This window comes from Mustela putorius, unplaced genomic scaffold (genome assembly GCF_011764305.1).
Source record: "Mustela putorius furo isolate JIRA1106 unplaced genomic scaffold, ASM1176430v1.1 tig00000139_pilon_pilon_pilon, whole genome shotgun sequence".
Lineage (NCBI taxonomy): Eukaryota > Metazoa > Chordata > Mammalia > Carnivora > Mustelidae > Mustela > Mustela putorius.
In genome coordinates, this window is record NW_025421293.1 from 15,348,074 (window position 1) to 15,361,666 (window position 13,593).

The 13,593-nt window shown below is 58.7% G+C and overlaps 1 long non-coding RNA gene across 1 annotated transcript in view; it reads left to right on the forward strand.

Annotated features, from left to right (window-relative positions):
- LOC101684034 overlaps nucleotides 1–7,239 on the forward strand; it is a 29,100-nt gene extending 21,861 nt beyond the window's left edge. Inside the window, exons 4-5 of the long non-coding RNA XR_201096.3 lie at nucleotides 1,478–2,673; nucleotides 4,854–7,239. This is a non-coding gene — a long non-coding RNA (uncharacterized LOC101684034). The remainder of the gene's footprint in view (nucleotides 1–1,477; nucleotides 2,674–4,853) is intronic.
- Nucleotides 7,240–13,593: the final 6,354 nt, after the last annotated feature.

Below are 13,593 nucleotides of genomic sequence, written 5' to 3' on the forward strand. Positions count from 1 at the left end.
TCCCAGGGGCCGTATGGGTCAGGGATGTCCCTGATACCCCCTCCGCCACCCCCGTGATGGGGACACCCGGCTTGGAGCCCCACCAGCTTCATGTCCGCCCCGGTAGGGCCTCCTCCCTGCTCCTGGCCCCTCCCTGCTCCCAGAAGGCCCAAGACACTGTCCTGGTTGGACCATCTGTTTCCTGCTCCTTCAAGAATGCCGTCCCGCCCTGGCCCTGGCAGCAGAATCCCCTCATCTCCTGTCCCCATGTCCCTCTGTGCCAAGGGTCCTGGCCCTGGTATGGCCGGCTTCATCTGACCAAGGGCCGGGCTGCCTGTGGGGTCCCTCAGCTCCTCAGCTCCTCTGACGCGGCCTCCACCCTGCTGGCATATGTCCCCTGCCCTGCCCTCCTGTCCTATTGTCTTTCTCCAGAAGCAGGGCGTGGGGCAGCCCCGGAGCCCAGGACCATTAGCGCTGATCCCTTTTCCTGATGTGGGGCTGGTGACAATGACTGCCCCCCTCCCATGTGCCCAGGGAGCCGTGAGCTCTCTCGTCCTGGGCAAAGGGACCAGAGTGACACCCTGCATTCAGAGGAGGAAACTGAGGTCCAGGAGGGGAGCCCCATGCTCAAAGCCACACATGGAGCCAGTGCGAAGTACCCCCAGACCCAGGCCTCCTGTTTCCAGCGCAAAAGTGGCCACACTGGGCATTCGGAACATCAGATTGCAAAGACTTTCTCTGCAGAGATGAAAAGCCCCCTGACTCGGCTAAGCTTGAGGTTCAGAGCCCCTCTTGGGGGAGAGCCAGGGAACCTCACTGTCTCGCTTGGCTGCCAGCCTAGGGCCTGGCTCACACTCGGCACAACAGGCTCAACTCTGGGAGCAACATTGTCCCGGCAGCCGGGTCTTCGCACAAGGCTGCCTGTGAGGCCACGTTCCTGCAGACTTGCTCTGGGCCCAGGAATGGACCAGGGCAGCGCCCACACCCCCCGTGTGCCTTGGCTCATGGGCACCTGACCCAACCGGAGAAACTAGCTGGAGCAACTTGGGGCACAGGTTCCTTGGGGCTGCGTTTGCTTGGCTGAGTGAAGGGGGCGCATGGTGGTGCTAACCAGGCCGAAGTGGTCGGGGTGGGGCGTGGGGGCATAGGCTAGGCTGGCAGAGGCCAGCAGAGTGACTCGCGATGCTCCAGTGTCCCCATGCATGCTGCCTGCTGCCGCAGCCTCCACTACCCTGACTGGGAGCCCTGGAACCCGGCTTTCCAATTTCACTGATTTTCAGTCGGGTTAAATTTCAATGGGTGCATGTGGCGAGCAGCTGCCGGCCTTGGGCAGCTCCATTCTGGGCAGAGAGGGCCACGTGCCATTCCAGCGGGGCCGAGAAGCTGGAGGGAGAGGGTCAGAGACGCAGCGGGCCCTCGAGGTGCGAGAGGAAGCTGGCGGTTCTTTTTGATTCTGGGTGATGCAATTCTGGTTTTCTGTTTTTTGCGGTTTTTTTAGCCCCAGGAGCTGTGGATTGGTCGTAGTTTGTAATCCCAGTGAGGCTGAGAGTCACCAAGCTGACCCCAGTGAGGCCGAGAGTCACCAAGATGACATCTTTATTGTCCTTGACGGAGGAGAAGAGGAGAAAGCTGGGGAGGGGGAGGTGCATTGGTAAAGGTTCCCGAAGAAACGGAACCACTAGGTTCCTGCTGAGCCTTCTGTTCTCTCCGGGCCCACAGGGGATTGGAACAGGCCCACCACCCACTCTGGGAGGGCCATCTGCCTGACTCCGTCCGCTGCTTCACACGTCAGTCTCATCCAGAAGCACCCAGAGTGAGGCTCACGGAATGCCTGGGCCCTACGAGGCCTGCCGAGTGGACAGGTACTGTGCAGGTGCCTTTTCTGCCTTGAACACATACAGCATTGCCGTGGGTGCGTCCACCAGCGACCGTCCCTGCCCACAGCCCTGGTGCCAGAGGCCCTGGGTTCCATCTGGAACAGCCCTACGGCCATGCCTGCTCCGGGAAAGATAGCCCACCAGAAAGCCCCCTGTGCAGAGGCTACCTGAGGACTTATAGCCAGTACAACCCAGCATCCAGCCGTGACCAGACAACCAGAAGCTCTCCCTGTCATAGGACTGCAACTTGGAAACGAAGACTCACTGGTCAGCTGAGTTGATAGAAGGTCATGGCCTCATCTGGGGCTGAAGCACAAGGGAGCAAAGGCCAGGACTGGAGGACGAGCCAGGTGTACAGACCAAGGCAGGGTCCTCTGTGAGGCCTAGAGACCCTCACGTGAGGGCTGGTGCTCTGAGCTGCTTCCTGACACTGTCCTCCAGCTTCAGCGCTGACCTGACCTTAAAGTGCCACATTCCTGTGATAATGGGAGAGAATCCCTGACAACCAGTGAGTGGCACTGTGAGCTGACACATAGCCCAGCATCAAGGGGACACAAAATAAAATGAAGGTCAGCTAGGCCAGGTGCTGGGGCAGGGCACCAGACCCTTGGAGGCCACTCAGAGGATCTCCTTGGCCAGCCTGGAGGACATGGACCTGCCTGCTGCTCATCCTCCCCAATGTGGAGCCGTCTTCAGCAGCCTGTCCTGTCTGCACCATTGCTTCCTCTCTCCAGGGCCGAGGACATCACTGACCATCTATTTGCCAGAGTATTAGAAGGACAAGGACCATCTTTGTCAGGGCTGTCTCCAGTACCAGGTGAGTCCATGTATTATAATTACTAGCAACAGAAAATTCCATGCTCAACCTCAAATTCCCCTCTGTCTGCTACTTTTCATGTAGAACCTCCCCTGGTGCCTTGCATAGAGATGGGCACAATGTAAGCACTCGGGGAATACTACCAAACTAAATGAAAGCCTCCGATTGTGTTTGTCTCTACATTTTCTGAACTAACATGTTATCCATCTCCCACCCATCTACCCACCCATCTATCCTTCCATCCATCCATCCATCCATCCATTCACTCACCCATCCATCCACCCACCCATCCATCCACAAACCCATTGAAAGCACCTATGTTTAATGTTGCTGATGAGATGCATCTCGTAACGGGCTACTGACCTATTGCTCAGGCAAGGAAGTTGAGGCTCAGATAGGGGAAGGGACTTGTCAAGGTTCACAGAGGCCCTCTTCCCAGGCTCTAAGAGCCTTCCACTCTTGTTGGGAGAGTTGGCACATGCCCCACCTCATTCTGCTGTTTGGTTGTTCGCTGGGGGCCCACCCTTGTGTCCCAGGTCCCTCCAAGCTGAAGACATGTCACTCTGTCCTCATAGCCCAGCACTGGACTGGTCACAGAGCAGACATGAGACCATGAGGACCCCTTCTCCCATGCCCCCACCTGAAGCAGTGAGACAGTAGAGAGCAGATGCAGAGCCAGGAATCCCTGGGACATGTCAGGAGAGAGCTGGCTGTGAGTGGGAGGTGGTGGCAGCGGCTGCCATGGCTGGCGTGTCCCAACTCGGATGCTGCGCGCCTCGCTGAGCAGCCACTGTCAACTCCAACAAGCGGTTGCCTGCCTGCAGCCTTCCTGCCTTCCTCCTGGATGTCTGAGCCTGGCCAGCAGGGGCCCCCACACCACGCCTCCCCGTTTCCCAGCTGCCACCCACCCCCACCTCCCTCTCTTTTCCTTTGCAGCTAGGAGAGAGGAAAACCTCTTCCAAAGAAGCCACCAGTCGCCAGCCAGGGCAGCCTGCCTCCCTGGGGCTCCCACCAGCAGCCTGCAGGACCCCCCACGCCCGGGGGGCTTTCCAGAGCTGTGAAGTTCCCCTTCTGGGGCTGTCCTCCCCCTGGCCTCTGATGTGCCCCCCTCCCTGCTCCCGGCAAATTATCCTTCATCTCCTATCAGTTCTGACCGCATATTCTCTCCCTTGGGTCCATGCTTTGTGTTCCCACGCCTGCAGGCCTCCCTCCCTCTGCCCAGCCAGCTCCATGCTGTCCTGCAAGAAGGCCCCTGGGAAGAGCTCTGGACTAGTGTCCCAGACAGGAGTGAGCAGGGGGAGATGTCAGAGGCGAGGACGCAGGCCCAGGACATGGAGGTGAGTGTGTCGGAGCCACATGGGCCGACGCCCTGCTCCCTCCCTGCTGGGTCTGCGTCCTGGCCCCAAGTCCCAGGCCTCTTGCATCATCCAAGAGCCCACTTCTGGTCTGCTCCCGGCCGGGCCGGCCCGTAGTTCCCAGCCCGGGAAGCTTCTCCTCACTGTGGCCTTCGGTTCTCTGCTCAGACGCGGTTTTCCCACGGCCCCAGGAAACGATTTCAAGGCCCTGGGCACTGAAAGTCTTGGCGAACTTCAAATGAACTTTCACATCTTCACCCAAGACGTCCCATCCGCTTTGTGGACATGGCCACTTCTAGCTTTCAATGCTTTTCAGGGGTAGCACGTTCTAGCGCCTTCCTCATGTCCTACCAGGCAGCCCTCGCTTTCTCCATCTGCAGAACAGGCAGGTTCTGCTTGCCCCTGCCCCCTGCCCCCCATCCCAGACTTCAAGAAGGGCTTGAAAGGGCTGTCACTCTGCCGGCTCACCCAGCCTGGGTCTTTCATACTTCGGGGTTTTGGCCTCCTGAGTACCGATCCCACCAATCAAAGGGTTGGAACCCACCACCTTTAAGTGGACACGGACCTCAGGGTTTGAACACTGAGAGTCAAAGCCGTCGAGGGGTGCCCCAGGACTGTCCAGCTAGTGGGTGGCAGCTGGATGCCAGGAGGCTGGCTGCTGGGCAGGGGTGAGTGAGCCGGGCTCATTCCCAGAGGCCATGCAGGGAAACCTGGAATCTGGAGGCCAGCCACCCAGAGGGTGCTAGACTCGGGGAGGCTCCACCTATGGGGTCCTGGCCCCTGTGGGCCTTCTGTAAATTCTGTATTCCTGGCCTTCCTCTGCAGGCACACCCCAGTCTCCAGACAGAGGGAGCCAGGACGGATGGCTGTGGGCGGGCCAAGTGAGTCAAGTGGCAGGGTTCACACACCACAGCCCGTTTATTCGCCAATTGTTTGTTTATTCACCAATCGCTCGTGGGTTCCCGGGGAATGAGGCACACAGTCCTTGTGCCGGACAAGAGTGTCACTGCAGTTGGAACAGGTATGTCCACCCGTCTGTCCTCTCTGTGCCCCACCCCCATCACTGCACATGCAGGGCCCAACAGCTGCATCTGCTGGCGGACCCCCACCCCCCCAGGGGAGTGTCAGCCTGCCCCTTGCTACTCTGGCCAACCGCAGCATTTAGGGACCAGGGCTGAGATAGAAATACCTTGAATCGGGATAATTTGTTTCCATACGTCGTGGACCAGTGGAGTGACTGAGTTCTGCAAGGGTGGAAATCGTGTCCCTGTCTCCACCTGTGGGTCCCGAGCAGCTGGTGCAGACCCACTTCAGAGGGGTAGACGGGTAGATGAATGATGAGTGAGTGAGTGATGAACCCAGACACCTGAGAGCCGTGTTCTCAGCTGGCCGGCAAACAGCCCAACAACGTGAGTGCAGGTGGGTCCTTGTAAGAGCTGTACAGATTCAGCAGAAATGTGAGTGGGAGGGCGCGTGACCTAACGCAGGACTCAGAATAGGGTCCTGGTCTCCTGGGACAGAGGGTTTGTGGGGTGGCCCCTGGGGGCTGAGGTGGGAGGAGGTGGGGCGGCCCCTGTGCGAGCAGCCCGGAACCAGGCCCTAAGAGAGAAAGGGGGCGCCCTGAGGCCCCTAAACCCCACACCGCGTGCCCCTGGGAGAATCTGCCCATTCACACGTTCGCTGCCTCACTCGTGCCACAGTTCCTGCCTCAGGCCTCTGCCCATCACCGTGCCCAGGGCCCTCAAACGTCAAAAAGCACCAGCTGGAACGATTGTTCTGGAATTTTTTATTTTATTTTTTGGTGAAGTATATGCACATTTGGCTGTACTTGGTAACACGCCGGCACGCTATCTCAGGCATGGAAGGTGAGAAGCACACCAGCCATGATCAGCGAGCGGGGCTTGCGGAGCGGCCCCAGACCTGAAGCCCCGGGAACGAGCCCTCCGGCTTCTGGAGGAGTCCAGGCTGCCCACCACATGTTGGTGTGGGTCGCGGCCTCTCTGGGCCCTGTGTCCGGGTGTGCTCGCACACGGAGCTGCAGGGTGGTCTGGGGACGCTGTGTTGTGGGGATGTGGACCCCAGGGGTCTGCTGCCTGGACAGGCCGCCTGCCGGAGCGTTCGTGGTGCCGAATGCAGATTTAAGGCGCGGGTTTCTGGTCCCCACGGTAAAGCCTGGCGGGCTGGTGGCAAAGTACAGAAGGCCTCCCAATGACATGGTATTGACTTGCCCTGGGAGAGGCGGGAGCCTGCGATGGAAGGACAGAGCCCTCCCTGCTGCTGTCCTGCTGCTGTCCTGCTGCTGTCCTGCTGCTGTCCTGCCGCCGGACCGCTTGTCCCACTCGGAGCCGCAGACTAGGGATTTCCTCTTCTATTTTTACTGCGAAGTGTGCACTGGTGGAAGGCGTTAGGTTTGGGGATGCTTTTTCCCCTTGGAGTTGCTTGGCTGCATGTGAAGGTGGTTCTCAGCCTTCGCAGCCCGTGGAGATTCTGATAAGGAATCAAAAACCCCATCATCGCCCGTTTTTATTACTCCAGTTAACCATTACAAAGCCGGCAGGCCGGGCGGCCTGTGCAGCTGAGGAGGCCTGTAGGAACGGCGCTGGTGGGCTCTCTGGGGCTGAGGGACGGGAGCAGGACTGGAAGGGGGGTGCCGCGGGCTCTCTTCCCCACTCCCCCAGAGGGTGCAGGGCTGTCCTGCATCCCCAGGGGGTGGCATCCACCAGCCTCCGAATCTCAGAACTGGGCTGATGGGGGAGCCAGCCCTCAGCCCGAGATGCCCGTCAGACTCACTGCGGCCCCTGGACTTCAGGCTTCTCTCACAGCTGGGGTTTCCTGGGTTTGCTTCTCAAGGTGGGGAGACCCACCAGACGGGTCCTGCTAGGCTGGACTGGAAAATTGGCTACACCCTGACCTGGGCTCCCAGGAGCATCTACCCACCCCCGCCCCCACCGGGGACCTCGGAGAGTCGGGGGAAAGCCATTCCACACTGGAAGCCCCGGCTGGCTTTGAAAGAGGAGGCCACTCATGTGCCAACGGTGGGGAGGGGGCAGGCCTTGCCGAGGGACACCGGCTGGTGTGGGAGCCGCAGTGGCAGGAACCCCATGCTGGGCTCATGGGGCCTGAGCAGAATGTCTTCATGACAGGGCCATTCTTTTTCTTTTTCTAAAAGATTTTATTTATTTATTTGACAGACAGAGATCACAAGTAGGCAGAGAGACAGGCAGAGAGAGAGAGGAAGTGAAGCAGTCTCCCTGCTGAGCAGAGAGCCCGCTGCGGGGCTCGATCCCAGGACCCTGGGATCATGACCAGAGCCTAAGGCAGAGGCTTTAACCCACTGAGCCACCCAGGTGCCCTGACAGGGCCATTCTTTAACAGAAGTCGGACTAGGGTTTGATACGGAGAGCGCCACCCTGCACCCGTTTCTCTGGATGTCACAACCTTTCTCTGAGCCAGGGCTCTCACAGGCAAAATGCTGGGCTTGTGATGTCTCTAGACATATTCAGAGGAGAAAACATCTGTCTTCTCAATGCGGAGACTATCTGCTCCGTGCTGGGGCAGCACACGGCCTGGGCCCTTCATGGGCCACTCAGCTCTGCTTTCTAGCCAAGTGTATCTGTATTTGTCTGGAGATTTGTTATTTGTGTTATTTTGTTATTTGTTATTTGTGTCCCTGGGGGTGAGCAGAATGACACGCCCATCACATGGGCATGCGGACACACATGTACACTGGGTGACAGTTGCCCCCAAACCCAGGTGCCCATCACAATTTTAGAAGCACCCTGCCTCCCAGAGCTGACTTGCTCCTGAGACGTCCCTCTTGGGGAACCAGAGAGGAAAGCAGTCTCAGGGAGGGACTGGGACTTGCTTTAAGGTCACAGCATTTGAGTGACAGAGCTAAAATGAGCCCCAAGCTTAGGGTTCTCTGCCAGTCCTTTCCCGACCTGCAAGCAGAGACATCCTTCCCTCCTCCCTCCCTGTGGTCGCGAGAGTTGGCTGCCTGCCCCTGAGCTCAGGGGGAAACCTCCTGAGCCTCGGAGGAAGGGCAGTGAGGCTGCCGTTCCTTCTTTCTCGGGACCACTGCCCTCTTTCTAGGTGTGAGCATGTGGTGGTGGGCCTTGCAGATGGGCTTTACCGGGGTTCAAGCCCAGACCCAGCGTCTGCCACCAGTGAGGCCTGGGAGAGCCGCTCGATGCTCTGTGCGCTTTCTTCAGTGGGGCCGGAAGGGTGCTTGGCGTGCTGCCGCTGCTGGGCACTTGCTGTCCCTTGTATTACTTGTGATAGCTCAGGGCTGGCTGCTGGCGGAGCCACCTGCTCCTGGGCCCAGCCCGAGAGATGGTGTGGCTCAGCTGCCTGGTCCACCAGGGTCCCTCGGGTGGGCTGCTCCCTCACTGACCTGGGGACCTCTGAGGCTTGGCTTAGTCTTCCAGAAAGCATGTGGGGTGTGTCGTCCGCCATCTCCCCAAATCCACCCTGCTCCTGGCGCTCAGCGACGGTGCAGAGAAGTGGACCTGTCCCAGCATCCTGGGGCTGGGGGGCTGTGTCCGTCCATCCTCACGCCATCCCTGAGCATGTGGACACCCATCTCGCCCAGATGTCGAAGCATTCCTGGACAAGCCCTTAAAAGTACTGGCCAAAGGGACAAATACCGACACGGATTAAAAGCCCTTCAACAGGGGGTGGCTAAACAAGTCTCAGGAGTCCCCAGGAAGGAATACTACGCAGCTGACAAAAAGAATGAACACAACCGACAGATGGACAAAGCACGTGGTCAATGACACTTTCTTGAATGTACAAGAAGTTGCAGAACCATGGTATCAGTTCATTTGAGAAAAGCTCACGTGTTGCTGAGTGCGTGAGAATGTTGGCACACAGCACAACTGGAAGGTTGCCTCCTGGACATGGGTCTCCCGTAGGCATCGCAAGTCCATGGTAGCGTGGCTGGAGGCTGAATTCCAGGTGGACATGGCTTCCTTCAAGATTCTGTGTGCCTTATCTGTCCTGTAGCTTTCCATATGGGAAGCTGGAAACCACATCCTCAGCCCTCCCGGGATAGGCCTGTCCTGGGAATGGTGAGCCCTGGCTGTGGCTGTGGCCTCAGGGCATCCTCTTGTCCCCAGTAGTGTCCTGAAGGTCTGGGAGCTCTCCTGACTCATTTGTGGACTGATTCTCTTCCCACTGCATCCTCTCTCCCCTTTGCTGAAGCTCTTTCTGGACTCTGGGCCTCCAACCTCATCACCCGGGGTTTAAAAACCTCTTTTTTTCCTCTAATTTTGTATCGCTTTGCCCTTTGGCTCTATTTCTAGAGGATATCTTCTACTTTGTCATCCAGATCTGTTTTACTGTTGAATTTTTTTTTTTTTAAGATTCTATTTATTTATTTGACAGACAGAGATCTCAAGTAGGCAGAGAAGCAGGCAGAGAGAGAGAGGGAGAGAGGAGGAAGCAGGCTCCCTGCTGAGCAGAAAGCCTGATGCGGGGGTTCGATCCCAGGATCCTGGGATCAGGACCTGAGCCAAAGGCAGAGGCTTTAACCCACTGAACTACCCAGGCGCCCCCTGTGAGCTTTTTTTATCTGCAAGAGCCAGTCTTTGTTTCCTGGGTTCCCTTCCCAGAGCCCAGGGCTGTGTCATGGCTGAGGTTTGGGGGCCTCTGCGCTGCTTGCTGGCTGGCTTCACGCTTGACCCCCCCCCCGCCCCATCCTCCAGGCAGCTCCTTTCCATGTCTGCTTCAGTCTGTGTGTCCTGCTCCAGCCTGTGGAGTGCCGGGCGTGCCTCCCAGGCGTGCCTCGGTGGGGTGATCAGCCTGGACATTTCGCCAGGAAACCCCGAGGCCAGGTCCTCCCAGGTGGCCGCTTTTCCGGAAGCCCCCTCCCCTGCCTCCTGCCAGTGCTCCTCACCCACCCAACCTCAGAATTCCCCTTCTGTCCTGAGGCTTCCTTGCTGTCAACTATGCCTGGCATCCCAGACCTGGGGGCTCCCGAATCCCGCAGGGCTGGGTGAAGTCATGGATACAGAGTGGGGGTCCCCACACGGGCTCACCCCGGCTGCTCTCTTGTGACCCTCGTCGCCCCCATGGCTCCAGACACCCGCTGCCCCCCACCCCCGGCTCCCTGTGGGTCCTTCATGCAACCCCCAACCCCTGTCACCTTCTCCAGGGGCAGCCCCAGCCAGCCCCACGTCACCGACTGTGTGTGTGTGTGAGTGTGAGCGTGTGCCTGTGTGTGTGTGAGTGCAAATGCATGCCCGTGTGTGTGAATATGAACACGTGCCTGTGTGTGCATGAGTGTGAGCACGTGTCTGTGTGTGCGTGAGTGTGGATGTGTGAGGAGGGGAGACACCACTGCTTGGGTCCTGCTCCCTCCCCTGCAACCGAAGCTGCTTTTCCAAATGTCTTCTTGAAAACAAAGAGTCTATTTAGGACATTCCATTAAGGGGGGTGGGCTTGGCGTCCAGGTGGGCCTGGGCTGCATGCAGACCCAGCCGCTTTATAACCTGGGTGACCTTGGCCACCCCCTCGCCTCTCGGAACCCTGTTTCCTTATCTGTTTAATGGGAGCAAAATTCCCACCTGGCAGCGCTGTTGTGGGGCCCAGTGGAGATAATATGCCATAAAGTGCCCGCCGAGGGCTGGGCGCCGCAGCTGGTGCGGCCGTGAGAGCCGCCTTTGTGTCCTTGTTTGTGTAGGTGTCTTATCTGCCTCCCGCCCAAGCGAGGCCGGGTGCTGGGCTCACCTCGTCACTGGCCTGCAGGGCCCAGGCCGCTGCCGACTGGGGCGCAGAGTTTCTGCTCTGGGGATGGGCACACGGCGGCGCGGGCTGGGGCCCAGGAATGCGATCAATCTCCTGGCCCCGGGGCGATCTCCCGCCTCTGATAGGCCACCTGCAGCCCGGAGAGGCCGCCCCAGGGGCCGGGCTGTCAGCACCAGGAGGGGCTGCCCATCCGACAAGACCAGGCCTGTGCCCCAAGCCGCATCCGGGACTCGGCAAGCACAGCTCCCTCGGGGCTGCAGCCCGTGTCTCCTCTTGTCCAGGAATGTCCTGCTGTCCGCCCTCCCCCTGCAGCCGCCCGCTCCCCGTTCCCTTTCCCACGCGAGTCCTCCCTTCAGGCTCGGCGGGTCTGGGGCAGACACACGGTTCTGACCAGCGGACATGAGTATCGGCAGGAGAGCCGGTTGTCACCAAAAGGTGTGGGAGGGGGACTGTAGGGAGTCTCAGCTGGGGTCCTCCCTGGGGAGTATGGGTCCAGGTTAGGGTTTTCGTAGGGGGAGCAGTGCCTGTGGGTTCAGAAACGGCATCTCAGCTCAAGAAAACATGACCAATCCCTTAGCTACCATGTGGGGTTCAGGACCAGTTGGTCCCAGGCCGAGATGCAGTCTGGGGAGGGTTTCTGCACTGAGCCCAAGGCTTTAGACTCCAAGGGACACCAAGGAGATGCTGCTGGTTGTGACGACCGTGTGGGTCACCAGATGCCCGAGGCAGACCTAGGAATATGTCTTTCCTTCCAACCTTTTGGTGATGTCCAGTGTGCCAGCTGCCAGAGGTACACTGCCGGTCCCCGGAGGCCAGCTGGCAGACCGGACAAAGGGCTGGTAGGCACACAGAGAAAAGGGACCCCTGCAGGACCCATTCTCAAACTAGGTGCCCACAGAACACCCTGTGGGACCCTAGGAGCAAGTTCCTAGCTGCCACGGGTTCTGATTCAGCCAGCCTAGGGGGTCTAGAGGTCCCCGTTCTCATGCTGGCTTGCTGGGCTTTGCGCCAGGCTGGAGGGATCCCACTCTGAGCCCCGGGGCCACGGGATAGGCAGCCTCGCTGCATGGGGTCAGCATGCCCCCATGACCTTCCTTCCACAGCAAACAGGGACTTGTGGCCCTTACTCCATGCCATGGACAGACCCTTTCTGTCACTCCGTTCTCCTGCCTCGTCAATGAGATGTTCTGCAAAGCCCTTTTCTTCCCCAAGGCCCACAAAGTGACTGATAACCATTCTGCCAAGGAGTTCTTATGTCTGCTGGTTCCCTGGCTGAGGGGCCTGGTACAGCGGGGCTGATTTTACTGTCAGTAGACCCTCAGCTCCTCAGGGACGTCATCTGGAGCCAAAGCTGGCCAGTGAGGCTGAGTGCCTGGTGGTTAGCGCCTTCCACGTGGGCGGGAGCTGGTGGAGCTGGGGACGGGATGGGGTCTTCAGCCCTCCTCCCTCCCTCTGTCTGAGCGACAGGAGGCCCCGGGGCCTCCCTGCGTCCTGCGGAGGATGTGGGGATGGTAACAGTGAGCGAGACTCCCAGCACCTGCCCCCACATGGCAGTCACGTGCCCACGCCATTCCGGGGACCCACCTCCCTCTAGGCCACTGCACCAGCACCTGAAGCTTCTGGCCTTGCCCTGCACACGCTGTCCCTGTCAACCTTTCCTGCCACCCGGGCCTGAGCAAGTTTCCAGGGCCTCCCCTATCCAGCTAAACCCAGTCTCCCTTCCGTGAAGCCCTGGAAGGTTGCTGGTGAGTCACTGGTGGGTCTCGTCTTGGGACCTCAGCCTGGTTCCCGGGGCCGACAGCAGCAGTGTGGCTGGGAACCCTGGGAAATGCAGATGTCTGGGCTTTAATGAGCCCACAGGTGATTCTGATGCTTAGAGTAAGACTCCCGTCCGTCCCACTGTGGCAGGTTGGGGAGGGGCCCAGTGCTGTTAGAAACGTCAAGGGGGCTCTGGGCAGCATTTGGAAAGTCAGGCTTTCTGAGCCCGATCTCAGTTGTTCCTGAAACCTGGCAGCCAGATTAGGCAGCCTGGGCTCACTGTGCAGCCGGGGCCCACTGTGCAGCCTGGGCCCACAGCCGAGGACCCTCCTTCCACTCGGCCACAGGGGCAGCAAGCTGCGGGAAAGGTGGGTCCAGCCACCCAGGAGTGAGTGGGGAGCCTGTGTTTTCATGTGTATGTGTCCAGATCAACGTTGACCTAAAAGGAAATTCAAAGCTGTTGTTTGCAGAATATTCACGGCCAAAACACAAGACCACCTGTGTGCACGGAACCCACTTGAAACATGGAGACACGTGTAGATGGAAGGTAAATGATGGGGGAAAGCACATCTTGCTAACAGCAATCAGAAGAGTGCGGGCGTAGCTACCACATCCGCCGGAACCCCGGTTAGAGCGGCAGCTGTGGGCAGAGATGGAGAAGGCGGTCGGGACAAAGGGCCAGGTGTCCGGGCAGACGGAGTTCTGAACACGAAGCAGGAGGCATCGTGCGGAGGGATGGGTGTTTCAATGAATGGTTCTGGGACACCTAGGTACCCACACACAAGAGGTGGGAACTGTGTATCACGTCTGTGATACACACACACACACACACACACACACACACACACCCGGGTCAATTAAATGCTCTAGGTAAAACCAAACTAGAGCGGTTTTACATTAGAATATGGGAGCCGTCTTCGTAACTTTGCACTGTGTATGAACTTCTTAAACAATTTACAAAATAATAGTCATAGAGGCAAAGACAGATAGAGCCTAATTAAAATTAAGAAATTCCGTTTCATAAAAAGGCACCATAAAAGGAGAGAGGAGACAGACCACG